Source organism: Schistocerca cancellata, chromosome 8, assembly GCF_023864275.1.
Source record: "Schistocerca cancellata isolate TAMUIC-IGC-003103 chromosome 8, iqSchCanc2.1, whole genome shotgun sequence".
Classification (NCBI taxonomy): Eukaryota; Metazoa; Arthropoda; class Insecta; order Orthoptera; family Acrididae; genus Schistocerca; species Schistocerca cancellata.
In genome coordinates, this window is record NC_064633.1 from 453843587 (window position 1) to 453871329 (window position 27743).

General features: G+C 42.4%; 1 protein-coding gene across 1 annotated transcript in view; it reads right to left on the reverse strand.

The window, feature by feature from the left end:
• LOC126095624 (zwei Ig domain protein zig-8-like) overlaps positions 1-27743 on the reverse strand; it is a 529063-nt gene that overhangs the window by 104117 nt on the left and 397203 nt on the right. The window lies entirely within an intron of this gene.

The window sequence follows — 27743 nt, forward strand, 5'->3', positions numbered from 1 at the left end:
TTTGACTCAATGCCCAGGCGTATCAAGGCCGTTAATACGGCCAGAAGTGGTTGCTCTTGGTACTGATTTCTCAGGATCTATGCACCCAAATTGCGTGAAAATGTAGTCACATGTCAGTTCTAGTATAATATGTTTGTCCAATGAATACCCGTTTATCATCTGCATTTCTTGTTGGTGTAGCAATTTTAATGCCCAGTAGTGTATATCAACGTAAAATGAGTTTTTTCATAGCCACGGTAGCCCGCCATTGCGAACCTCCTTCGACCCCTGCCAGTGTTGACTGCGTACTAGCCAATTTACTGTTCGTTCCTAGTAGGCTACTAAGGGATGTAAACCGAGCACTATCGATAAAGTGAACAAAATGTGGGATCACATATCATTAGCTCTCCACAGGCATCTAAAAGTTGCCTACTGAATTGCAAGTTTCCGTCAGACGCCAATAACAGTCTGGTGGGATCCAGCAGAACCAATGCATCATGCCCACTGAGTCATGCCTCCAGCGGCTCTGCAATACGAGCAGCCTGTGCTGCCGCAATCATTCGTGCCTTAGTATAGAGAGTCTCATCCTTGTTGACACTGAGACAGTTGCACTCGGCTTCTTACTGTAGTATTTGTAAAGAGGTTTAGTATGCCTGGAGAAATATAAGTTATGTAAATCTTCTGTTTACTGTGTTAAATCTGCTCCTGTTCAGCTCTTCTATGGTGGCAGCTGCTGCAATACTCTGTAGCCCACCTCTCATTACCACTCTATGCGAAGTTGTACACAAAACAAACAAAAAAATGGAGAAAAGTAGTAGTTTAAGCTAAGCTAACTTTGCAATTCAAAGGAATGTTTGTTTTGCTGCCGTTCTTGGGTAACATTTGCTATCAGCTCGCTAGGCTGATTAAGAGCTGTAATATTAAAGCGGCTTACAGCTCTCAATACAAGACCCGTTTAACTTTATATCTAATGAGCAACCGCACAAACAAAATTTCTCTGCCGTTTGTAGATTAACATGCTATCAATGCCCTACGCCTTATATTGAGCACACAGGCTGTATGTTTAGGACGAGATTTCAGGAATATGTGCTCACTAAAAATAACAGTGAAGTTAAAAATAGTTCCTCGATTTCTGAGCATAAAAAGCTGGAGCATACATATAACCTGCATTACAATCGCTTCAAATTTTGCACCGTGCGCCTAAGAAAAAGAAACTGACTGTTGAAGACTTAATGACCAACTGAGTACCTATAGTCATACTTTTTATGATTCACTGATGATAATTCATCTCTTCATGAAGATGTTCATTTATTTCTGTGTCCTATGTCTTATATTTGACTTTCAAAAAATTCGTATGAATTATGTCTCTTTCGTATAGGAGCAGTAATTTGTATGTGTTTCTTACGTACATCTCGTCTTTACTCTTGATGCCAACAGATGACCCATGTGTCAGATATTTCATTCCTCCAACTGTTTCTACACCTATAACGTGTATTACCATTTTGGAATTTATTTTTCATTTCCGTTGAATTTACTTACAACATGCTTTAGTTTATTCTTATGTGTTGCACCGCCAAACACGTAAACGTTGCCTAGCGGAGCTTCCGCTAGCAATCTTTGCAAAGCAAACAAAAAGCCGAGAGATTAAGAAGACACCATAACACAATGCATTTAGAAGTGAGGGTGGCGAGAGAAGGTTAATTTACGTTGTTAGCAGACGATGATACAGTCCCATTTTTGTGCACATTCGCAGTCTGCAGCATACTGAAGATTTTACGTTGATCACTGACATGGCTAATACAGCCGTGACGTGCTCGCTGGTTGAATTACGTGCAGACACTCCACTCGGATCCACAGCGAGTACTCTGTTTTGAAGAGAAAATCGCTCGCTTTAAACAGGCATTGATTTAGAAATCAGGAGCCGAATGATAGAAGAGGGTATTTCAAAGAAAATTATGGTTACCTAAAATTGCGATATTCGCAACGTGAAACTGTTCTTAAATCAAATTATGAGTCGGTTTAGTTAATAAAATATACTATGCAATGCGCAATACTTATGCCAGGCGCCTCAGCAATCTCTTGTCTTTGGTCGCTACGAGTCACAGAATCAATTCAAGTGATCAAATAAATTATCTTCACACTGGAAGTTTATCTGTGTGCTGTATGCCAAATTTGTGCAAGGCAGCAAACGGTTAAAATTTTCGAAATCGCAGGACGAGGCTATCTCACTTACACTACGGCGGTGTCGACACGAGGCGAACGAGAAGAATAACAATTCACCACCGAGACTGGGTCAGGGGGAAACACAACATCGGCACTTCTGGAAAACCGGACAGGGGACCTCAGCAGAAATGCGGCAGGAAGAGAAGCTGGACAACATCATGTCATCTTCGTCACTTGATAAAATAAACGCCACTGTCAATGCAAAACGCATTTCAAAACCTTTCACGACGTAGTCCTACATTACAACAAACTCATTAAGGAAGGTATATTAATAATTTTTACTTATGGACCGTCTGACAGCAACTGAATAAAACACAATTTTAGTGCCATACGCGTTTCGCCTTTATTTTCTGCAAGGCATCATCATTGGCCTGGAATATGTACATATGTTAGCTATTTTATTTACATTTTTGTCATTGTGCCTATAGGTTATAAACAGTTCTGGTGGTTGGTATTTCCTATTAAGCAGTAATGTTTTGGACAGTACTTACAGGTTGCGTGGACAAGTTCCTACATATTACGCTCCTGTTGCATTTTTGGTGTTGTTCTTCTTCTTATGAACGCCAATTTGCGGTTTTTTTCGCCATCCCACAATACTATGCACAGAACGCTTGTTTTAAAGCAATGTTTCGGTTTCTGTTGACGACTGTCAAATGTTTTTGCCAAAGATCGAATTTTATTGCCAAACTTATGAGTGTAACTATTGAAGTATCTGTGGTCTGTTCGTGTATGCATTTGTGTGTGCGTTTGTGTGTGTGTGTGTATGTGTGTGTTTTTGGTGTGATATATATTTTTTTGTGCTGTGTGTGTGTTTTGTGTGTAAGGGTTTTTTTTTAATCCTGTGTGAGTGTGTGTGTGTGTGTGTGTGTGTGTGTGTGTGTCCAGATGATGTGGGGAAGAGTTCTCTTTCTTTTTTTGGTTTTTTATTTTTTTTGTTTTATTTTCTATTTTTTTATTATTTTTTGTTTTATGTTATCATTTCCTTTACTAAGTGTAGTAGGGAGCCTGTGCTGATGTGTGTTTGTTCATTTATCACATGTTTGTTTTCTGCTATGGCTTTCTGGATGTGGAAGTTTTCTTGCATTTGTATAAGATGTTTGTCATGGTTGCTTATTCTCATTATTTTCATTTCTTGTTCCATGTTTGTAGGATGATGGTTGTAGTGTTTTAAATGCTCTGCAAATGTGGAATGGTTTGTTTCATACTTCCAACATCTGATATGTTCTTTGTATCTTGTTTGAAAATTCCTGCATGTCATGCCTATGTATACTGCATCACAACTTTGACATTCAAGTTTGTATATTCCTGATTGTTGGAATTTGTCTCTCTTGGTAGCTGGCTGGCTTAGGTGTGATTGAAGGGTTTGCCCAGGCTTATATGCTATTTTGAAGCCCTGTCTCTTTAGGATGTTGGCAACTCTGTGTGTTAGTTTATGTGTGTAGGTCATGGTGTACTATCTGATTCTTTTCTGTGTGGTGTTGTCATTGTGTGTGTTTGTTGAGTGTGTTTGTAAGTTTTCAGCTTGTGAGTTCTTTTGTATTGTGGAACTGTTGTGTTTGTTTTTTATTTGTGTTTTTATTTTCTAATTGAGCTTGTGTACCACATGTGTGTCATACACGTTTTTCCTAGCTATTTGTATGATTGTACTCATTTCTTGTTCATAGTTTCTCTTGCTGAGTGGGATTCTGTGTAGTCTATGTAACATGTGTCTTAGTGCTGCATGTTTCTGGCTGTGGGGGTGGTTGGATGTGGAATGTATTATTGTGTCTGTGGCTGTTAGTTTTCTAAAGATGTTAAATGTATGTTTACCATTTTCTTTTTTAATTGTAATGTCAAGAAAATTTAATTGATTTTCTTTTTCTTTTTCATGTGTGAATTTTATGTTCTGATGAGCTTTGTTTATTTCTGAATGGAGTTCATCTATTTTTTCACTTGGCTCATCTACCAGACAAATAACGTCATCCACGTATCTGTACCAATATATGATTTTGAAACTTTCATTTGTGGTTATCTTATCAAATATCTGATTTTCTAGGTGACTGATGAAAATGTTTGCTAGTGTTCCTGATATTGGGGATCCCATGGGGAGTCCATCAGTTTGTAGATAATATTCTTTCTCAAACTGAAAATAGTTTTGTTCAGTTGTCAGTCTGAGCATATCTGTTATTTCTTTTATTGCGTCTGTGGTGAGGTTGCTGTGGGATGAGAGATTTTGTTCTATGATTTCTATTGTTATTTTAAACATAGCTGCGTAACAGCAACGGTTCCACGTAATCAGATGAAAAACAGCCGACCAGTTGCAAAGGATAAAGTAATCTTTACCTAGGTTTCAATAGGTTTAAACCTATCTTCTTCAGAAGACGGCAGTATTACATTAACATGGCATGATACGTCGTTGCAATTTTTACAAACATCTCCATAGCTCCATTAGTTCAAATACAATATAGCCCTACGAGTAGGGTTCGTCAAATAAATAAAATTAAGTACATGGAGGTCGGAGCGCGTATAAGCAACTCGTAGGGCTATATTGTATTTGAACTAATGGAGCTATGGAGATGTTTGTAAAAATTGCAACGACGTATCATGCCATGTTAATGTAATACTGCCGTCTTCTGAAGAAGATAGGTTTAAACCTATTGAAACCTAGGTAAAGATTACTTTATCCTTTGCAACTAGTCGGCTGTTTTTCATCTGATTTCTATTGTTTCTGTGATAGGGATGGAGGTATACATACACTCCTGGAAATGGAAAAAAGAACACATTGACACCGGTGTGTCAGACCCACCATACTTGCTCCGGACACTGCGAGAGGGCTGTACAAGCAATGATCACACGCACGGCACAGCGGACACACCAGGAACCGCGGTGTTGGCCGTCGAATGGCGCTAGCTGCGCAGCATTTGTGCACCGTCGCCGTCAGTGTCAGCCAGTTTGCCGTGGCATACGGAGCTCCATCGCAGTCTTTAACACTGGTAGCATGCCGCGACAGCGTGGACGTGAACCGTATGTGCAGTTGACGGACTTTGAGCGAGGGCGTATAGTGGGCATACGGGAGGCCGGGTGGACGTACCGCCGAATTGCTCAACACGTGGGGCGTGAGGTCTCCACAGTACATCGATGTAGTCGCCAGTGGTCGGCGGAAGGCGCACGTGCCCGTCGACCTGGGACCGGACCGCAGCGACGCACGGATGCACGCCAAGACCGTAGGATCCTACGCAGTGCCGTAGGGGACCGCACCGCCACTTCCCAGCAAATTAGGGACACTGTTGCTCCTGGGGTATCGGCGAGGACCATTCGCAACCGTCTCCATGAAGCTGGGCTACGGTCCCGCACACCGTTAGGCCGTCTTCCGCTCACGCCCCAACATCGTGCAGCCCGCCTCCAGTGGTGTCGCGACAGGCGTGAATGGAGGGACGAATGGAGACGTGCCATCTTCAGCGATGAGAGTCGCTTCTGCCTTGGTGCCAATGATGGTCGTATGCGTGTTTGGCGCCGTGCAGGTGAGCGCCACAATCAGGACTGCATACGACCGAGGCACACAGGGCCAACACCCGGCATCATGGTGTGGGGAGCGATCTCCTACACTGGCCGTACACCACTGGTGATCGTCGAGGGGACACTGAATAGTGCACGGTACATCCAAACCGTCATCGAACCCATCGTTCTACCATTCCTAGACCGGCAAGGAACTTGCTGTTCCAACAGGACAATGCACGTCCGCATGTATCCCGTGCCACCCAACGTGCTCTAGAAGGTGTGAGTCAACTACCCTGGCCAGCAAGATCTCTGGATCTGTCCCCCATTGAGCATGTTTGGGACTGGATGAAGCGTCATCTCACGCGGTCTGCACGTCCAGCACGAACGCTGGTCCAACTGAGGCGCCAGGTGGAAATGGCATGGCAAGCCGTTCCGCAGGACTACATCCAGCATCTCTACGATCGTCTCCATGGGAGAATAGCAGCCTGCTTTGCTGCGAAAGGTGGATATACACTGTACTAGTGCCGACATTGTGCATGCTCTGTTGCCTGTGTCTATGTGCCTGTGGTTCTGTCAGTGTGATCATGTGATGTATCTGACCCCAGGAATGTGTCAATAAAGTTTCCCCTTCCTGGGACAATGAATTCACGGTGTTCTTATTTCAATTTCCAGGAGTGTATTTTCTATATCGAATGAAATCAGTGATGCTGTGTGTGGTACCTGTATGTTCTGTATGTTTTCTATTAGGTTTCCTGTGTTTATCACTGTTCTGTTGTTTTCTACTTTATAGTGTTTTGTAACTAACTTTTGGAGGTGTTTGGCTATGCGGTATGTTGGGGCTTTCTTGAAGTTGATAACAGCTCTCATTGGCATTCCGTCTTTATGTACTTTAGGTTGACTGCGGTGTGTTGGTGCTTGTGGGTTTTTCTGTGTTAAGTAGTATTTCTGTTTGTCTGTGATTGTGTGTTCAATGTTTTTCAGTGTTCGTTTCACATTTGCCTGGAATCGTGTAGTTGGATCTGACTTCAGTTTTTGTATGGCGTTGGTGTTTATGTATTCCTTGGTTTTTGTGATGTATTGCTCTTTATCCATGAGTACTGTTACATTTCCCTTGTCTGCTCTTGTTATTAATACGTTATTGTCTGTTAATTTTTGTTTTAACCTTTGCATAGTAGCTGCTTCTGTTTGGTTGTTCTTATTGTGTGTCTGCTGTGTTTGTTTTATTATGCCTTTTATTTCTTCTTTTACTAGTTCTCTCGTCAGTCCTATGTTTATTTCACAATTATTTTGTTGTTCTTCACGTGTAAGGATGTGTTCGGTTTCTACTATGAGATTTTCTATGTATTGATTGTTCACTTTGCTATTGGTGCAGTGTTTCAAACCTTTTTCCAAGAGCATTTTTTCATTTTCGTGTAGTTCTGTCTCTGTTAGGTTAACTAAGCGTGGATGGAATGTGTGTTGGTGTTCATGTGGTTTCACATTTAAAATGTAAATGTGTTTTTGCGTCCTTTTTACTGTTACTTTCATTATCTTCTGTTTATGTTTGGTTTGTAAATGTTTCATTGCTGTGTATGTGTTGTGTTCAGTTTTTTCTACTAGTGCCATGAAAACTGCGGCGTTTCCTACGTTCTTTGCCAATTCTAGATGAGTCTCATAGAGCATCATGTTTGGTGCTGTTTTTTCGAATAGAGCGTCTTAATTTCATATTCGCAACGTGAAACTGTCCTTAAATTAAATTATGAGTCGGTTTAGTTAATAAAATATACTATGCAATGCGCAATACTTATGCCAGGCGCCTCAGCAATCTCTTGTATTTGGTCGCTACCAGTCACAGAATCAATTCAAGTGATCAAATAAATTATCTTCACACTGGAAGTTTATCTGTGTGCTGTATGCCAAATTTGTGCAAGGCAGCAAACGGTTAAAATTTTCGAAATCGCAGGACGAGGCTATCTCACTTACACTACGGCGGTGTCGACACGAGGCGAACGAGAAGAATAACAATTCACCACCGAGACTGGGTCAGGGGGAAACACAACATCGGCACTTCTGGAAAACCGGACAGGGGACCTCAGCAGAAATGCGGCAGGAAGAGAAGCTGGACAACATCATGTCATCTTCGTCACTTGATAAAATAAACGCCACTGTCAATGCAAAACGCATTTCAAAACCTTTCACGACGTAGTCCTACATTACAACAAACTCATTAAAGAAGGTATATTAATAATTTTTACTTATGGAACGTCTGACAGCAACTGAATAAAACACAATTTTAGTGCCATACGCGTTTCGCCTTTATTTTCTGCAAGGCATCATCATTGGCCTGGAATATGTACATATGTTAGCTATTTTATTTACATTTTTGTCATTGTGCCTATAGGTTATAAACAGTTCTGGTGGTTGGTATTTCCTATTAAGTAGTAATGTTTTGGACTGTACTTACAGGTTGCGTGGACAATTTCCTACATATTACGCTCCTGTTGCATTTTTGGTGTTGTTCTTCTTCTTATGAACGCCAATTTGCGGTTTTTTTCGCCATCCCACAACACTATGCACAGAACGCTTGTTTTAAAGCAATGTTTCGGTTTCTGTTGACGACTGTCAAATGTTTTTGCCAAAGATCGAATTTTATTGCCAAACTTATGAGTGTAACTATTGAAGTATCTGTGGTCTGTTCGTGTATGCATTTGTGTGTGCGTTTGTGTGTGTGTGTGTGTGTGTGTGTGTGTGCGTTTTTTTTTTGTGTGATATATATTTTTTTATGCTGTGTGTGTAAGGTTTTTTTTTTTTTTTTTTTTTTTTAATCCTGTGCACGGCAGCCGGCCTGTGTGACCAAGCGGTTAGAGGCGCTACAGTCTGGAACCGCGTGACCGCTACGGTCGCAGGTTCGAATCCTGCCTCGGGCATGGATGTGTGTGATGTCCTTAGGTTAGTTAGGTTTAAGTAGAGGACTGATGACCTTAGAAGTTAAGTCCCATAGTGCTCAGAGCCATTTGAACCATTTTTTTTTTTTGAAGCACGGCAGTCTGAGAACCGCTGATACCCATACGGACATGACAAAAGCCATCAGGTATACATTAGCCACTACCTCGCTCCCTAAATACCCCAGAATGTTAATTCGTAAAGCAGTAGGTCAGACGGATCGCTGTTGTACGTAACATTCACACTAGATTCCCTGGTTACAGTAAACAGACGTCTGGTACAAGTCTTTTGTAGATTTCCTATCTATTACTGTGCAAAGACAGCTGCTGCGGGGGGGAAATACCTATCTCGTCCTAATCACAAGAAGGCAGAATTCAACACAGTCTGCCACTGTCGCAGATGAGTGGGTCCGCGGGCCTTCCCTATCGTTCAAATGGTTCAAATGGCTCTGAGCACTATGAGACTTGACATCTGAGGTCATCAGTCCCCTAGACTTAGAACTACTTAAACCTGACTAACGTAAGGACATCATACACATCCATGCTCGAGACAGGATTCGAACCTGCGACCGTAGCAGCCGCATGGTTCCGGACTGAAGCGCCTAGAACCGCTCGGCCACAGTGGCCGGCGGCACTCCTCTTTCTCGCGGGGGCCACACACAAGATTGGGCAGGTTAACAAGCTTCTTTTCAGGGTATAATTAATGATGTGCAGAAGCAATTCATTCTTGTTTGCCAGCTTGTAATCCTCATGACAGTGGTGTTCCGATTTCTGATATGTTCCAAGGGATAAGGTGTCTCCTTCCTCCTGCAGTCACTCAACACAGTGAGAAGCCTTGTAAGAGAAAACTAAAAGAAATGAGTTTATTGACACCTTTAACGGTGATAACTTAGTTGAAAATGACCGCACACACACACACACACACATACACACACACACACACACACACACACACACACACATACGGAAAGAAAACATTGCTTTGCAATAGCTAGTCACCCTAAGAAGTTATATATGACGAGGGCATAATCAAAGCACAGTAGATTTAGTACTGAAAGTTATCCATCTGTGGGGGAGTATCTGGGGTGGAGCTGAATGGAACTGCTACTGATTCTACTACTGATTTAAAACAAGGTATGATAGATGCCTGAGCATCAATGAATAATACAAAAATAAAGGACTATATGCTATGGTCTGTCGGCTGATAGGAAGCTATCTGATTTAAAAGATTTGCACCACGGAATCGTCACGAGAAATCGCGTCCCTCTCATATTAGTACTGGTCATGGGCTTGGTTAATATACAGGGTGCCCCAGCTATCTTGTCCACCCAAAATATCTCTGGAACAATAACAGCTATTGGAAAACGACTTTTACCGGTATCAATGTAGGGCTGGCACCCATGAATGTACATATTTGGAAACATTCTAAAACGAAAGCATATGTGTTTTTTAACACAAACTTATGTTTCTTTAAATGGACCTCCTATATTTTTTCTTCAGCAATCAATAGCATGACAAAGCACATACACAATGGCGTTGATTGCATCGCAATATTCCCATTACATCCCGCGATATTATAACGCGAAGTTGACGCTTGAAACACCCGACATGCACTGCTAGCGCACGTCCTGAGGCTCAGGCGTGAACCCCATGCTCCCCGTAATCGCGATGTGATTGGCATGCGTAATCACACTTCCATACTTATCAAGAGGTCCGAAACGAATAATACGGTCTGCTGCCATCCTGCTGCGATTACGGGCAGCATGGGGTTCACGCCTGAGCCTCAGGACGTGCGCTAGCAGCGCATGTCGGGTGTTTCAAGCGTCAACTTCGCATCTTAATATCTCGGGATGTAATGGGAATATTGCGATGTAATCAACGCCATTGTGTATGTGCTTTGTCATGCTATGGATTGCTTAAGAAAAAATACAGGAGGTCCATTTAAAAAAACATAAGTTTGAGTTAAAAAACACATATGCTTTCGTTTCAGAATGTTTCCAAATATGTACATTCATGGGCCCTAGCTCTACATTGATCCCGGGAAAGTCGTTTTCCAATAGCTGTTATTGTTCCAGAGATATTTTGGGTGGACAAGATAGCTGGGACACCCTGTATACAGGGTGTTACAAAAAGGTACGTCCAAACTTTCAGGAAACATCCCTCACACACAAATAAAGAAAAGGTGTTATGTGGACATGTGTCCGGAAACGCTTAATCTCCATGTTAGAGCTCATTTTAGTTTCGTCAGTATGTACTGTACTTCCTCGATTCACCGCCAGTTGGCCCACTTGAAGGAAGGTAATGTTTACTTCGGTGCTTGTGTTGACATGCGACTCATTGCTCTACAGTACTAGCATCAAGCACATCAGTACGTAGCATCAACAGGTTAGTGTTCATCACGAACGTGGTTTTGCAGTCAGTGCAATTTTTACAAATGCGGAATTGGCAGATGCCCATTTGATGAATGGATTACTTAAACCAGAGGCTCAGACGATTTTGCGGAGATCTGGGGTGCTAATTTCTCGACCTCCGCTATCGGGTGGAGAAATGTAGGGTCCCCCTGAATAGGTCAGGCGTGCACTACACGCCGGAAGCGGCTACAAGGGTAGCGGAGTACGTGTGGAGTGCACAAGTGGGTTTTTTAGGTAAGAGAATTCCCTCCCTAGGCCCGAGAAGACGCCTCCTGAGACGCGGCAAGGTAGGAGTAGGCAAAATGCAACAGGGAATAACAATATTAATGTGCTAATAGTAAACTGCAGGAGCGTCTATAGAAAGGTCGCAGAACTGCTCTCATTAATAAACGGTCACAATGCCCATATAGTACTAGGGACAGAAAATTGGCTGAAACCAGACGTAAACAGTAATGAAATCCTAAACTCAGATTGGAATGTATACCGCAGAGAAAGGCTGGACAGTGAAGGGGGAGGCGTGTTTATAGCAATAAGAAGTGCAATAGTATCGAAGTAAATTGACGGAGATCCGAAACGAGAAATAATTTGGGTGAAGGTCACGATTAAAGCAGGCTCTGACATGGTAACTGGATGTCTCTATAGGCCCCCTGGCTCAGCAGCTGTTGTGGCTGAGCACCTGAAGGATATTTTGGAAAATATTTCGAGTAGATTTCCCCACCATGTTATAGTTCTGAGTGAACATTTTAATTTGCCGGGTATAGACTGGGATACTCAAACGTTCATAACGGGTGGTAGGGACAAAGAATCCAGTGAATTTTTTTAAAGTGCTTTATCTGAAAACTACCTTGAGCAATTAAACAGAGAACCGACTCGTGGCGATAACATATTACAGCTTCTGGTGACAAACAGACCCGAACTATTTGAAACAGTTAACGCAGAACAGGGAATCAGCGATCATAAAGCGGTTACTGCATCGATGATTTCAGCCGTAAATAGAAATACTAAATAAGGTAGGAAGATTTTTCTGTTTAGCAAAAGTGACAAAAAACAGATTACAGAGTACCTGACGGCTCAACAAAAAAGTTTTGTCTCAAGTACAGATAGTGTTCGAGAATCAGTGGACAAAGTTCAAAACCATCGTACAATATGCGTTAAATGAGTATGTGCCAAGCAAGATCGTAAGAGATGAAAAAGAGGCACCATGGTACAACAACCGAGTTAGAAAACTGCTGCGGAAGCAAAGGGAACTTCACAGCTAACATAAACATAGCCAAAGCCTTGCAGACAAACAAAAATTACGCGGAGCGAAATGTAGTGTGAGGAGGGCTATGCGAGAGGCGTCCAATGAATTCGAAAGTAAAGTTCTGTGTACTGACTTGGCAGAAAATCCTAAGAAATTTTGGTCTTATGTCAAAGCGGTAGGTGGATCAAAACAAAATGTCCAGACACTCTGTGACCAAAATGGTACTGAAACAGAGGTTGACAGACTATAGGCCGAAATACTAAATGTCTTTTTCCAAAGCTGTTTCACAGAGGAAGACTGCACTGTAATTCATTCTCTAGATTGTCGCACAGATGACAAAATGGTAGCTATCGAAATAGACAACAGAGGGATAGAGACACAATTAAAATCGCTCAAAAGAGGAATGGCCGCAGGACCTGATGGGATACCAATTCGATTTTACACAGAGTACGCGAAGGAACTTGCCCCCCTTCTTGCAGCGGTGTACCGTAGGTCTCTAGAAGAGCGTAGCGTTCCAAAGGATTGGAAAAGGGCACAGGTCATCCCCGTTCTGAAGAAGGGACGTCGAACAGATGTGCAGAACTATAGACCTATATCTCTAACGTCGATCAGTTGTAGAATTTTGGAACACGTATTGTGTTCGAGTATAATTACTTTTCTGGAGACTAGAAATCTACTCTGTAGGAATCAGCATGGGTTTCGAAAATGACGGTCATGTGAAACCCAGCTCGCGCTATTCGTCCACGAGACTCAGAGGGCCATAGACACGGGTTCACAGGTAGATGCCGTGTTTCTTGACTTCCGCAAGGCGTTCGATACAGTTCCCCACAGTCGTTTAATGAACAAAGTAAGAGCATATGGACTATCAGACCAATTGTGTGATTGGATTGAAGAGTTCCTAAATAACAGAACGCAGCATATCATTCCCAATGGAGAGAAGTCTTCTGAAGTAAGAGTGATTTCAGGTGTGCCGCAGGGGAGTGTCATAGGACAGTTGATATTCACAATATACATAAATGACCTTGTGGATGACATCGGAAGTTCACTGAGGCTTCTTGCAGATGATGCTATGGTGTATCGAGAGATTGTAACAATGGAAAATTGTACTGAAATGCAGGAGGATCTGCAGCGAATTGACGCATGGTGCAGGGTATGGCAATTCAATCTCATTGTAGACAAATGTAATGTGCTGCGAATACATAGAAAGATAGATCCCTTATCATTTAGGTACAAAATAGCAGGTCAGCAACTGCAAGCAGTTAATTCCATAAATTATCTGGGAGTACGCATTAGGAGTGATTTAAAATGGAATGATCATATAAAGTTGATCGTCGGTAAAGCAGGTGCGAGACTGAGATTCATTGGAAGAATCCTAAGGAAATGCAATCCGAAAACAAAGGAAGTAGGTTACAGTACGCTTGTTCGCCCACTGCTTGAATACTGCTCAGCAGTGTGGAATCCGTGCCAGATAGGGTTGATAGAAGATATAGAGAAGATCCAACGGAGAGCAGAGCGCTTCGGTACAGTATCGTTTAGTAATCGCGAGAGCGTTACGGAGATGATAGATTAACTCCAGTGGAAGACTGCAGGAGAGACGCTCAGTAGCTCGGTACGGGCTTTTGTTAAAGTTTCGAGAACATACCTTCACCGAAGAGTCAAGCAGTATATTGCTCCCTCCTACGTATATCTCGCGAAGAGACCATGAGGATAAAATCAGAGAGATTAGAGCCCACACAGAGGCATACCGATAATACTTCTTTCCACGAACAATACGAGACTTGAATAGAGGGGAGAACCGATAGAGGTACTCAGTGTACCCTACGCCACACACCGTCAGTTGGCTTACGGAGTATGGATGTAGATGTAGATATAGATTGGCACGGGGCAGTAGCCGTGGCGCAGTACGTTTGTACCGAGACAGATTTCCAGAACGAAGGTGTCCCGACAGGAAGACGTTCGAAGGAATTGATCGGCGTCTTAGGGAGCACGGAACATTCCAGCCTATGACTCGCGACTGGGGAAGACCTAGAACGACGAGGACACCTGCAATGGACGAGGCAATTCTTCGTGTAGTTTACTATAACCCTAATGTCAGCGTCAGAGAAGTTGCTGCTGTACAAGGTAACGTTCACCACGTCACTGTATGGAGAGTGCTACGGGAGAACCAGTTGCTTCCGTACCATGTACAGCGTGTGCAGGCACTATAAGCAGCTGATTGGCCTCCACGGGTACACTGCTGCGAATGGTTCATCCAACAGCGTGTCAATCCTCATTTCAGTGCAAATGTTTTTACGGATGACGCTTCTTTCCAACGTGATCAAATTGTAAGTTTTCACAATCAACATGTGTGGGCTGACGAGAATCCGCACACAATGGTGCAATCACGTCATCAACACAGATTTCCTGTGAATGTTTGGGCAGGCATTGTTGGTGATGTCTTGATTGGGCCCCATGTTCTTCCATCTACGCTCAATGGAGCACGTTATCATGATTTCATACGGGATACTCTACCTGTGCTGCTAGAACATGTGCCTTTACGAGTACGACACAACATGTGGTTCATGCACGATGGAGCTCCTGCTCATTTCAGTCGAAGTGTTCGTACGCTTCTCAACAACAGATTCGGTGACCGATGGATTGGTAGAGGCGGACCAATTCCATGGCCTCCACGCTCTCCTGACCTCAACCCTCTTCACTTTCATTTATGGGGGCATTTGAAAGCTCTTATCAACGCAATCCCGGTACCAAATGTAGAGACTCTTCGTGCTTGTATTGTGGACGACTGTGATTCAATACGCCATTCTCCAGGGCTGCATCAGCGCATCTGGGATTTCATGCGACGGTGGGTGGATGCATGTATCCTCGCTTACGGAGGACATTTTGTACATTTCCTGTAACAAAGTGTTTGAAGTCACGCTGGTACGTTCTGTTGGTGTGTGTTTCCATTCCGTGATTAATGTGATTTGAAGAGAAGTAATAAAATGAGCTCTAACATGGAAAGTAAGCGTTTCCGGACACATGTCCACATAACATATTTTCTTTCTTTGTGTGTGAGGAATGTTTCCTGAAAGTTCGGTCGTACCTTTTTGTAACACCGTGTATACAAGTGACATCGGGTTGAGTAATTACGAAAATGGTATCCAGAGAAATTCGACGTTTATTTTACCAGAACTTACACACGTGAAAAAAAGAAAAGAACTAAACATGGCTAACTTCTTCGTTAAAATGACAGGAAATACATGAAGCAGTAATCTGTCCCAATTACAATTAATCTAGTATGCTGGGTCCGAAAGGTGCTGGGAAACACTGAGTAGAAGAGGTGCTACTTCCAGAGATCCGGACTGACTCGACTTTATATGATGTGGTTTTGTCCATGAATTACGCAGAGGTTACACGTACACCAGAATCAATACGTACACCACTCAAGTTAACTAGCAAACCAATCGTAAAAGCCAAGATGCACTTTATAAACATCGTGTTCCGAGTCGAGAAAGTACAGAAATTGAGAAATTAAGAAACTCCTGTGGAAGGACTCTAATTTGGTTTCCGTATTCCTAAATTTCACACAATGTTAACCTCAATTAAATCATAACACTTCAGAAAGAACAATCTCCATTCTGGTGCCGCCTCAGTTCTCAAACGAAAAGCATCATCTCTTCATTGATATCAGAAACAGGATCTTCTCTCCACCGCTCTCCAGAACAGAACACAATGTTTTCTGTGCTGCTCACTAAAACCACATATACTCTTGACTCCCCTACAGAACTGAAAGTGCTCTCGAGTCTTTCGTCTTCCTAACTCCTGCGCCTCAACAAAGTAATTTCGCCAAAAGATCGGGTCCGCCATCTACGGCTTGAGCTTATTTGTTTCACCAAGTGGAAGAAAGTATTTTTCCACACCACTGCATTTCGCGCGTCTACCAGTCTTAGAAAGATCCACGGCAAATATTTGCGCCCAATAAGAACTGAATAATATACAGAAGAGTGAAAAAGAAAATTGTGAATGAGCTAGGTGACGATCAGTTTGGCTTTATGAAAAGTAAAGGGACGAGAGAGGCAATTCTGACGTTACGGCTAATAATGTAAGCAAGGCTAAAGAAAAATCAAGACACTTTCATAGGATTTGTCGACCTGGAAAAAGCGTTCGACAAAATAAAATGGTGCAAACTGTTGCGGGCCGCGGTGGCCGTGCGGTTCTAGGCGCTGCAGTCCGGAACCGTGGGACTGCTACGGTCGCAGGTTCGAATCCTGCCTCGGGCATGGATGTGTGTGATGTCCTTAGGTTAGTTAGGTTTAAGTAGTTCTAAGTTCTAGGGGACTGATGACCTAAGATGTTAAGTCCCATAGTGCTCAGAGCCATTTGAACCATTTTGCAAACTGTTCGAGATTCTGAAAAAAGTAGGGGTAAGCTATAGGGAGAGACGGGTCATATACAATATCTACAACAACCAAGAGGGAATAATAAGAGTGGACTATCAAGAACGAAGTGCTCGTATTAAGAAGGGTGTAAGACAAGGCTGTAGCTTTTCGCCCCTACTCTTCAATCTGTACGTCGAGGAAGCAATGATGGAAATAAAAGAAAGGTTCAGGAGTGGAATTAAAATACAAGGTGAAAGGATATCAATGATACGATTCGCTGATGATATTGCTATCCTGAGTGAAAGTGAAGAAGAATTAAATGATCTGCTGAACGGAATGAACGGTCTAATGAGTACACAGTATGGTTTGAGAGTAAATTGGAGAAAGACGGAAGTAATGAGAAGTAGTAGAAATGAGAACAGCGAGAAACTTAACATCAGGATTGATGGTCACGAAGTCAATGAAATTAAGGAATTCTGCTACGTAGGCAGTAAAATAACCAATGACGGACGGAGCAAGGAGGACATCAAAAGCAGACTCGCTATGGAAAAAAAGGCATTTCTGGCCAATAGTAGTCTACTAATATCAAATACCAGCCTTAATTTGAGGAAGAAATTTCTGAGGATGTACGTCTGGAGTACAGCATTGTATGGCAGTGAAACATAGACTGTGGGAAAATCGGAACAGAAGAGAATCGAAGCATTTGAGATGTGGTGCTATAGACGAATGTTGAAAATTAGGTGGACTGATAAGGTAAGGAATGAGGAGGTTCTACGCAGAATCGGAGAGGAAAGGATTATGTGTAAAGCACTGATAAGGAGAAGGGACAGGATGATAGGACATTTGCTAAGACATGAGGGAATGACTTCCGTGGTACTAGAGGGAGCTGTAGAGGACAAAAACTGTAGAGGAAGACAGAGATTGGAATATGTCAAGCAAATAATTGAGGATGTAGGTTGCAAGTGCTACTCTGAGATGAAGAGGTTAGCACAGGAAAGGAATTCGTGGCGGGCCGCATCAAACCAGTCAGTAGACTGATGACCAAAAAAAAATATCTGAAGTCCTGGTGTTCAGGAGCTAAATGTTCGTTTCTCCTCCTACTATCCTGAATATCCTTTTCGAAAACACGTTAACTCTTTTCACAGTTTTCGTTAACATCTTTGGCTTTGGTATATCTGGTGGGGGTGCAACGTCAGCAGGCTGTCAGCCTTCGACTGGCGCCAGTATGTCGCCTGGGAGCAAAAACGAACCATAGTTCCATAGCTGTCGTTTGTGTTTTCCTTGATGGATACCGGCGAGATCGTACCATGCGGAGCCCCTGCCAGGCCTGTAAAGCGACTAAACTGGGCAGCGACTGTTCTCAATGAGTTACGCAAAGGTGACGCACTGTCTCAGTGACTAAAAAGAGTGCCGCTCTGCCCTAAGACAAGCATGACACCGATGTGAAACACTATCGCAAACTAACGAAAAAGTGTTATTTCGATAAGATCTAACTTACTTGTTCCTCATCCTCTTAATAGAAGTATCGAAGTGTATTATAATACAATTAAAAGCAGCTAATTAAGAAGGTGGCAGCAATTGTTTATGCCCTCTTCAGAGTGAAGTTACTCTTGGGAACCAATCGTAAACGACTTTTAAAGTGCGAGCTGCGAGAGACACGTCAGCATCATTCCATCTTCCTTTTATTAATCTGCCTCTTCGTCTTTTGTCAGATCAGATTTTTACATTAGTTGCGTTAGGAAGGATAAGAAGAGTGCAGAACAACATCATTATGTAACAAACTAGTATACCTAAATGAAAACAGTGGTAAGTATCTTTACGAGAGATTGATTATATTAGCAAACATTTTTCAAGTGGAAAAAGCTAATGGGCAGTTTAGAAAAGCAAAAGATATGACCGATCTCTCTCACTGTGCTGCAGGGAAAGCAGTAACGAGATGGATTCACCTCGTGAAGACGGACTGCGTAATGGGTCTTTTAGTAACGAGATGATTGTAGTGTTATAGCGTCGCTATTCGTATTTTTCCGTTGTGCGGATAGAAAACAAAGCGGGGTGGCCTGAAGTAACCACAGCCTGTTGCCTTACTCAATCAAAGGGCTACCATCGTCCACAGACGGCAATGAGTGGCGACATGGTGTTGAAATCAGGGGATGCGTCTGGTGTGCTGTCCTGTTGGCGACAGGCGTGCGGAGACTCTGGTAACCTTGCGCCTAATGGCCAAAATTTGTGCCTTTTTTACTGCATCATACATTCGAAGCAGCTTCCTCCGTTTATTCGCAACGTTAATGTTAATTCGTGTGAATGTGCCAAAAATGTCGTATTTAGAGTGGCGGAAGTGTGGGACTGCTTAGTGAGGTGATTAGCTGTTCTGGCAATCTACATTTATTATATTCCATTGCCGAATTGAAGTTAGGTTTTCCAAGGATAACCTTTTTTTTAGGTAATTATTTCCTATCAGAGGGTTCTTTAAAAGCAAACCATTCATTTTTACAATAGGCAATATTTTAAATGTTTATGTTACGTGTTTTTAAAGAGAGTACAGCAGATGAATTTTGCAGATATTTTGGAAATTTAATGCTACAAAGTACACCTTTTACTCTCACAAAATGTTGTATCCGTTTGTATGAATGCAGATTAGACTGCTAATATCCTATTACGATTATCTTTCTGGGACCATTAATATCTTCATAGCACACATTATAATTATAGAAGTTTATTATAGTAGGCCCACTGTTTTAATGAAAATATTGTGGCCACTTTCATTGGGCGGTAATTAGTACTTTGAAACAAAGGTGACACTGGCGGAAGAGCATTTTATAAGAATGACGTATCGCATTTTATTTATCAGAATGCTGGTAAGGGCTTGTAAAGTGGTGCACTTCTGATGGTTCCGTTAACCAGGTGACTCTGGTATGTTTTAGACACAGGGCTACCAGAACCGTTGAGTTCCCCACCCAGATGCGATCAACAGCTGATGGTGCCGATCCACCGGTAACTTCCCTTTGACCGCATGCCACATGACCATTAGCAAAGAGATATAGTGCCCTTGAAACCCTTGGACAGCACTCCTACCCAGCAGTTTTCTCTCCTATATCCACCGTCACGAAATCTTCGACGGTAACCACGTAAACTTACATTAAACATATAGTTTCCTTTATAACAGCCACATAAGTCACGAAAGCGATGTTTAAGAACATGGGCGTACTCTGTAAATTCATTGTGATGGGTAAACATTGTATACGGCAGAATATTGGAATTTAATTGCCTATAACCATCTATAACCGACCTATGAGCTCATCTTTCGTGGGTGTTATAGAGAACACGTAAGGAAGTAAAGGTCGATAGGGGTTTGGTATGGGCAGAAACGATAGCCTTTAATGAGTAACGGTTGCTGTACACAAAGTTCTAATTTAACATTTATTTCGGATTTATATCCCAGCAGAGGGGCTTGCTCGACAGTTACCTTAGACCTTACCAGGATACTGCGTTTGCGAAACTTTTGGACAAAGTAGTCTGGACGCAGCAGAATCCATTTCGGTACAATACTGGCTCAAAAGTTAGTTCGCCTCCACGTGGTGCACCCTGGGTAATGCTAAATGAACTAACACAACTGGCGGCAGACCGAACGAAGATTTCCTGCCCCACATCACAGTGAAACAGAACGACTGGCTCAAATGGCTCTGAGCACTATGGTACTTAACATCTAAGGTCATCAGTCCCCCAGAACTTAGAACTACTTAAACCTAACTAACCTAAGGACATCACACACATCCATGCCCGAGGCAGGATTCGAACCTGCGACGTAGCCGTCGCGCGGTTCCAGACTGTAGCACCTAGAACCGCTCGGCCACCCCGGCCGGCGGTACAATACTGATTGAAAACTGTCTCGAGTAAAAATTTTATTCCAATGAGAGTTTTCGTCATCTGAATTTGAAAATTTGTGCTGAATCTTTTGCGATTTGCAGATTGTCGTTAATTATATATGTAGTGTCATAACAATCTCTAGTGAACAGTACAGTGAGTCGTCGGATTCGTTTGGTTTTTCATCTGTTCTAACTACCGTTGATGATGTAACTTCATACTAGTGAGACATTTACATATAAAGTTCAATTATAGAGATATAGCCAGTGTTTAAAGTCTCTCAGAAATAAAAAAAAATTGTTAAATGGTAATTTTTATTCTACATCTAGTGATTTCTTACCTCTCGTCATTCATTCAATTTCCCACTGTCCCTCCCTTCCTCCCAGCTCAACAGCATGGAAGGGTTTCTCCAACTGCTAGCCAGTCTAGTAATACTTTAGATTGTGTACAAAAAATACAGTTTGCGTACTTTTGAGTAAGAATACGCCCATGCTATTTCTTCTTATATTGGCCTGCTTACTGGTGAAGCAGCAAAATTCAAGATTTTGAGTAATTTACCTAAAGTGCATTCGAGACAACATAAAATAGTTAGGGGCACGCGTTAACTCACGCTTCAATTGTGGATAACGAACTTACATTACTACACTTGTGTTCTATAAATCTTACATTAATTAATTATGAGGCGCTGTTATTAGAAACAGTATGTAGGCCTACTAATACATTTAAAAAATAATAACTTTAACTACGTGATGTGACTTTTAATTTAAACCTTAAGACAAAGATTTAATGGCTAGAAATGAATATTTAGTTATTTACTGACTAAACATTCTATAGTAAGAAATTACGCTGTTCAAAGAGTTTGCTACCACTGTTAATAAATACACACGACACACAAAATTTTGCTACATACGAATTTCCTTCTTATGTGATGTGCAATGAAACAAGAGCTACATCCCTACTAATTAGTTCAGTTTCTATTGGCCTTCCACACACCAGCAGTAGAAGTGAGAGGCAGTGATCTTGCTGACCGGGGCTAGACCTATTACTGAACGTTGGAGGTACTTGTTACTCAGGTGTCCACATAGACTGAGAGGGAAATGTGATGATGCACTCGGTGCTGAAATGTCAGTATGCCGCGGACGACAAAAGACACTGTCTATCAGTTGTAGCAGCACATCCAGCATTAATATCAGGTAAAGTGCGCCTTTCAAACGGAATAGGAGCAAATAAGGTCCTGCTTACTGACTGTACAATTACATGAGCTTGACGTAGGTATCTATGTCATTCTGGATACTGCTACAAGATGCAATGAGAGTATTCATATTCTGATCAGTCGACATGAGCCTACGCCGTCGCCATAAAGTATAAGCTGTTTTCGTCAATAAGAAGAATTATTTATTTATTTTACCTCGTAGTATTTTAGGATTATCTAAAATTGAAAACAGTAGGGTCTACCATACTCAGAGAATGAGCCTACGGCTTCGCCGTTCTAGCCAAGTTCCTCTTGGAAATGATTAATCATTGCTTTCTTCCGATCTTCTTTGAACAAGGAGGTAAGTCGTGTTGATGACTGTGATGAGAGGCTGAAAGCAGGGGCCGGCGCACTGACTGCTACTCTCGAGTAACTGCAGGATAGTGTAACGGACACCTAATTTTGGCCGTAAAATATTGGGGTTCGCCTTGTTTAAAAGGTCGTTCCAGATAAGACGCTTTTTTGTAACTAAAAAAAATAAGTGACAGAATTATTTATTGCAATAAGTAAACTTAAGAAACATCAGTCTTTCTGCGGAGTAAAATACGTCATTTTTATTTTTTTGTTTGTCAGAGAGCTTCTGAAACTAGTTATAAACTTGTAAACCAACTATTTTTTTTTGTTATAAAGCTAAAGGACACTGTAAGACAAAAAAAAGAAAAAAACGGTGTACCACCGAGAAGTTAAGAAAACTGGTCACAAATCAGAAATGGCCGAGCGGTTCTAGGCGCTACAGTCTGAAACCGCGTGACCGCTACGGTCGCAGGTTCGAATCCTGCCTTGGGCACGGATGTGTGTGATGTCCTTAGGTTAGTTAGGTTTAGCTAGTTCTAAGTTCTAGGGGACTGATGACCTTAGAAGTTAAGTCCCATAGTGCTCAGACCTATCAGCCACAAATCAGTATTAATACAAATGTAGATGGAAAATGCAAAATTGTAAACTTTTGCCGCCGATGGATGAACGTATGACGTGGCAGCGCAATATCATCGCTCAGTTGGCAACGACAGTAAACAGCAGACATGTCGACACGAGGGCATAAAGTTGATGCAAATATCCTTCCATTTACTCAGTTGGACAGTAACTACGCCTAGAGGAGAGGCTCGTGAAGAATATACGCAGATGTCAACATCTGAGGAAAGACGTGTGGTAGGGCTCAAAGAAGCAGGTTGGAGTTATCCGCGAATGGCTCAACATTCCAAGAGGAGCGATACCACTATTCGATGATGTTGACAGGTATGGGTGAACCATGGCCGAATACAGCGTCAAGAAGGAAGCGGTCGACGGAGAGACACGACAGAACGTGAGGACTGAGGAATCGTCAGAGAGGCACACAAAATCCCGGATGCATCACTGTACTCGAATGATAATACAGGATGTAGCACCATACGTTAATGGACCACCTTCTTTGATGACAGACATGACGTATCCAACTATTATATTCTGTGGCCCCTAACACACATTATGGCCGTTCGCTACAGGATAGCTTGTGAGTGTGGATTCATCAGTGCACACAACGCCTGGTAAGCCAGAAGTGAATTATACATGGTCCATTCGCAGATCGTAAGTCTTCAACTGAAAGCGTTCCGTTGTAACTCTTGTGTAAGTGACGGGTGAAACTGGTAACTGTGTTTTATTCGCAACACGGATATAAAGCTGATACCAATGACAACAACAACTTCTCATAAGAATGTTATTCGCCACACGGATATAAAGCTGATACCAGTGACAGCAACAACTTGTCATAAGAATGTAAGACCGTCTTTACCGTTGAAGCAGTTCAACGAGATTGTCTCAGGGCATAAGCTGCGGCTGCTGGATCGGCATCGAATCGGATTTCGCCAAGCACCAGCAACATGTCGTCGTACTCGTTGGGTGTGGAAGGTATGTTTATAATACGTGAATATCCGTGCCATGCCGAATCTCGTTTCTTTGTTTATTCTAATCTGCCTTGTCAACGCCAATGTAATCAAACGTTCTACAATGTAACCGGCCGTGACTCAAAACGGCTTCAACAAAGCGCATCGCTAAGAGACACTAGCAACCTTACATCTCGTTCGCAGGTCGATTACAAGATGCACTGAATGGTGCATTCAGCAAAATGGGCGCTCTTTTCAACACCTCACTGAAATGAACATTCCGCCACCGGAACATACAACTGAACACAGCCGGGTTCGCAATCGTGCTGCGTGTTACATCCACCCTTAAAACTTATAGCATACCTAGGATTGATAGAAATTTGAGCTAAACTGACTTATATTAACGGCCTCAGCATCAATTAGTCAAAATTGTCAACCAGTGTCGACCACGTTTAATGATCACCTTCAGATCTGCTTAAACATGATTTTGAAACGTCATAATTATTTGGAAGAAGATGATCATAAGCTGTGACATAAAAGGGACAGCACTATAGTACAGTTGTGACAACATCTGTGACGTATGTTAAGTAGAGTAAAATGCTAGATGCCACGGAGAGAAGAGTTTTGACTTTTCACAGCCCGTGATTTATCATATGACTACTAAATGTTATCGAAACGCGTCGTCATGAATCACTCATTGTAACTGAGACTTTTACAATGAATATTTTCAAAATTTATACAATTCCGCATCTCTTCTGACTACATGCTGTCCATTATTAAACTGATTTCTACACGTTATTAATTAAAACTTCCGGGCTGAATTGCCATGGTCCATATATACAACTTTTTTTCCTTCCTGACGTTTCGTTGCCTATTGCAGCAACATCTTCTGAGGTGAGTCGACTGCTAGGCGCTGGAGGTCCCGCTTATATAGAGCGCTTAGATGGCGCCACCACTCATCATGTGCTTTCGACTTTAAAACTATCTCTGGCTAGTGCCATCTCTCTCGATTACAGGTAATCGATTGTCATTTCGTTGGTACAAATCGACCGCCATATCTTGTCTAGTTTTAATCCTCCTTCTTTTTTATTAAAATTATTTTCGTGCTTGTAGATCTCTGTAGCTTCTCTATACATCCCGGTATAGTAATGTGAAGCCCTAGCTATCACGTTTGTCTCACTAAATTGTTTTTTCGTGATCACCGTCGTTGAAAAAGTGTTCCGCTATAGCTGATTTGTCAATTTGTCCCAATCTACAGTTCCTTGTGTGTTCCTTTAAGCGGGTATTAACACTCCTTTTAGTTGTTCCAACATAAACCATGCCACAGCTACACGGAATTTTATACATACCTGGGGTAGCTAAGGGATGTCGTGCGTCTTTCACCGAACTTAAACTTTCACTAATTTTCTTGGTAGGTCGAAAGATTGTCTCCACTTGAAACTTGGCCAAAACTTTCCCAATACGGTCAGTGACCCACGACAACCCTTAGCGCTGCAGTCTGGAACCGAGCGACCGCTACGATCGCAGGTTCGAATCCTGCCTCGGGCATGGATGTGTGTGATGTCCTTAGGTTAGTTAGGTTTAATTAGTTCTAAGTTCTAGGCGAATGATGACCTCAGAAGTTAAGTCACAAAGTGCTCAGAGCCATTTGAACCATTTGAACACCCCTCAGCTACCCCAGGTGTGTATAAAATTCCGTGTAGCTGTGGTATGGTTTATGTTGGAACTACTGAATAAAGTGTTAATATCCGCCTAACGAACACAAATGGAACTGTAGATTGGGACAAATTGACAAATCAGCTGTAGCGGAACACGTTTTCAACGACGGTGATCACGAAATAAAATATAGTGAGACAAGCGTGATAGCTAGGACTTTATATTATTATACCCGCACGTATAGAGAAGCTATAGAGATCTACAAGCACGAAAATAATTTTAATGAAAAAGAAGAAGGATTAAAACTAGACAAGATATGGCGGTCGACTTTGTGCCAACGAAGTGACAATCGATTACCTGTAATCGAGAGAGATGGCACTAGCCAGAGATAGTTTTAAAGTCGAAAGCATGTGATGACTGGTGGTGCCATCTAAGGGCTCTATATAAGCGGGACCTCCAGCGCCTAGCAGCCACGCCGACTCACCTCAGAAGATGTTGCCGCAGTAGGCAACGAAACGTCAGGAAGGAGAAGAAATTTTATATGTGGACCACGGCAATTCAGCCCGGAAGTTTTAATTAATGAAGACGCCGGCCGTGAAAGCTTACATGTTATGATTAATTTTTACACAGTTGGTTTAAATACATCTGCTACGTGAAGGAGAAAAATATTGTTCTATTCAAAAAATTATATCTCTTTGGAAAATAATTCAACAAGTTTTATTCATAACTCCGCAAACAAAACAATTTTTACCCTTACCCATGCAAATAAATATAACATCTGCTTACTATTTTGTAAGTTACAGAGAAAAACACCTCATTTGAAATATCTCATATATTTATCTGCTTCCTTTAAAATATTTTTAGAGTTATGTAGACACATTCTTGTCTCTGAACATGCTGTAGGGTTAAATGCGTCCCATGTTCATTCCGAATGAAATGTTAGATACAAGCAGTGCCAGTTGAGAGAGACATAGAGCAGCCTTGATTGTAGACAGAGGAATTCGCGTATAACTGTCCGCTTTCAACAGAAGTGTGCCCACAACGAGCTGCGTGTACTCACGTCGTCACTTCGCGCAGGCCGTTTCCTGCCACAATAACACCGCACGAGCTGACACCCGTTTGCACCAACATTCAGCAGGTTGTGTGGAATTCAACTGTCGGCGCCTGGTGCCGGTTTATTTGTGTCTCCTGAGATTGACTGGGCCGTCGCCACCGCTTGACTGTTACCGTATGTATGTGTGTGTGTGTGTGTGTGTGTGTGTGAACGTGTGGAACAAAGCCCATTCCTTTCGGCCAGCGCGACCACGGCCACCACGATTACAGCCCATAAATATTTGCGTCCGACTGCGGAGAAATATTTGCGTGCCCTCCGGGCGGTGGCGTGCCGACTGCGGCGTGCCGGTGAGGCGACCCCGTGACCCGAGCGTATCGATAATCACCAGAGTCGCGGGCTGCGCGCCAATCGGCACAGTAATTGCACTTCAAGGGACGCGGCCCACGTGGAGTGCAATTTGGGATCACCCCCGCCCCCCGATGGCGACCAGTTTAGTCCCACCAACGACCTTTTTCATCTAGTCGACTGTCTTTCAACATTCTGCCTGATGTTTGCCGGAGGTATCCACCCGTTTCAAAAAATGGTTTAAATGGCTCTGAGCGCTATGGGACTTAACTTCTGAGGTCATCAGTCCCCTAAACTTAGAACTACTTAAACCTAACTAACCTAAGGACATTACACACATCTATGGCCGAGGCAGGATTCGAACCTGCGACCGTAGCGGTCGCGCGGTTCCAGACTGTAGCGCCTTTAACCGCTTGGCCACCCCGGCCGGCCCACCCATTTCATATAGTATCCAACATTGTAGTCTGGTTCTCAGTAATCTGGGTCAAACTTAATCTGCAGCACGGTAACTCTGATATCCGCCTCCACGGGAGATGAATGCCCGTTGGAGGCAATGGATTAGATTGCCGCTAGAGGGCGCAGTATCGCCCCAGCGCTGCAACCGCATATGGCCCTACACAAGATTAGGTTAGATTAGATTAGTGCTTGTTCCATAGATTATGAATACGACACTTCGTAAGGATGTGGAACGTGTCAGGTTAATAAAAGGTGTCTATACAAGATATTACATTACACCAAATATTAATTGACACTTGATATTTTTAATTTTTTTGTGGGGTTTGGGGAAATTATCCACTTACTACATCCAAAATTTCAGCTAATGAGTGGAAGGACTTGCCATTAAGAAATTCTTTTAATTTCCTTTTAAATGCTGTATGGCTTTCTGTCACACTTTTGATACTTTTAGGTAAGTGACCAAAGACTATCGTGGCAGCATAATTTACACCCTTCTGAGCCAAAGTTAGATTTAACCTTGAGTAGTGTATATCATGCTTTCTCCTAGTGTTGTAGCCATGTACACTGCTATTACTTTTGAATTCGTTCGGATTGTTAATAACAAATTTCATAAGTGAATATATATATTGTGAGGCAACAGTGAAGATCTCT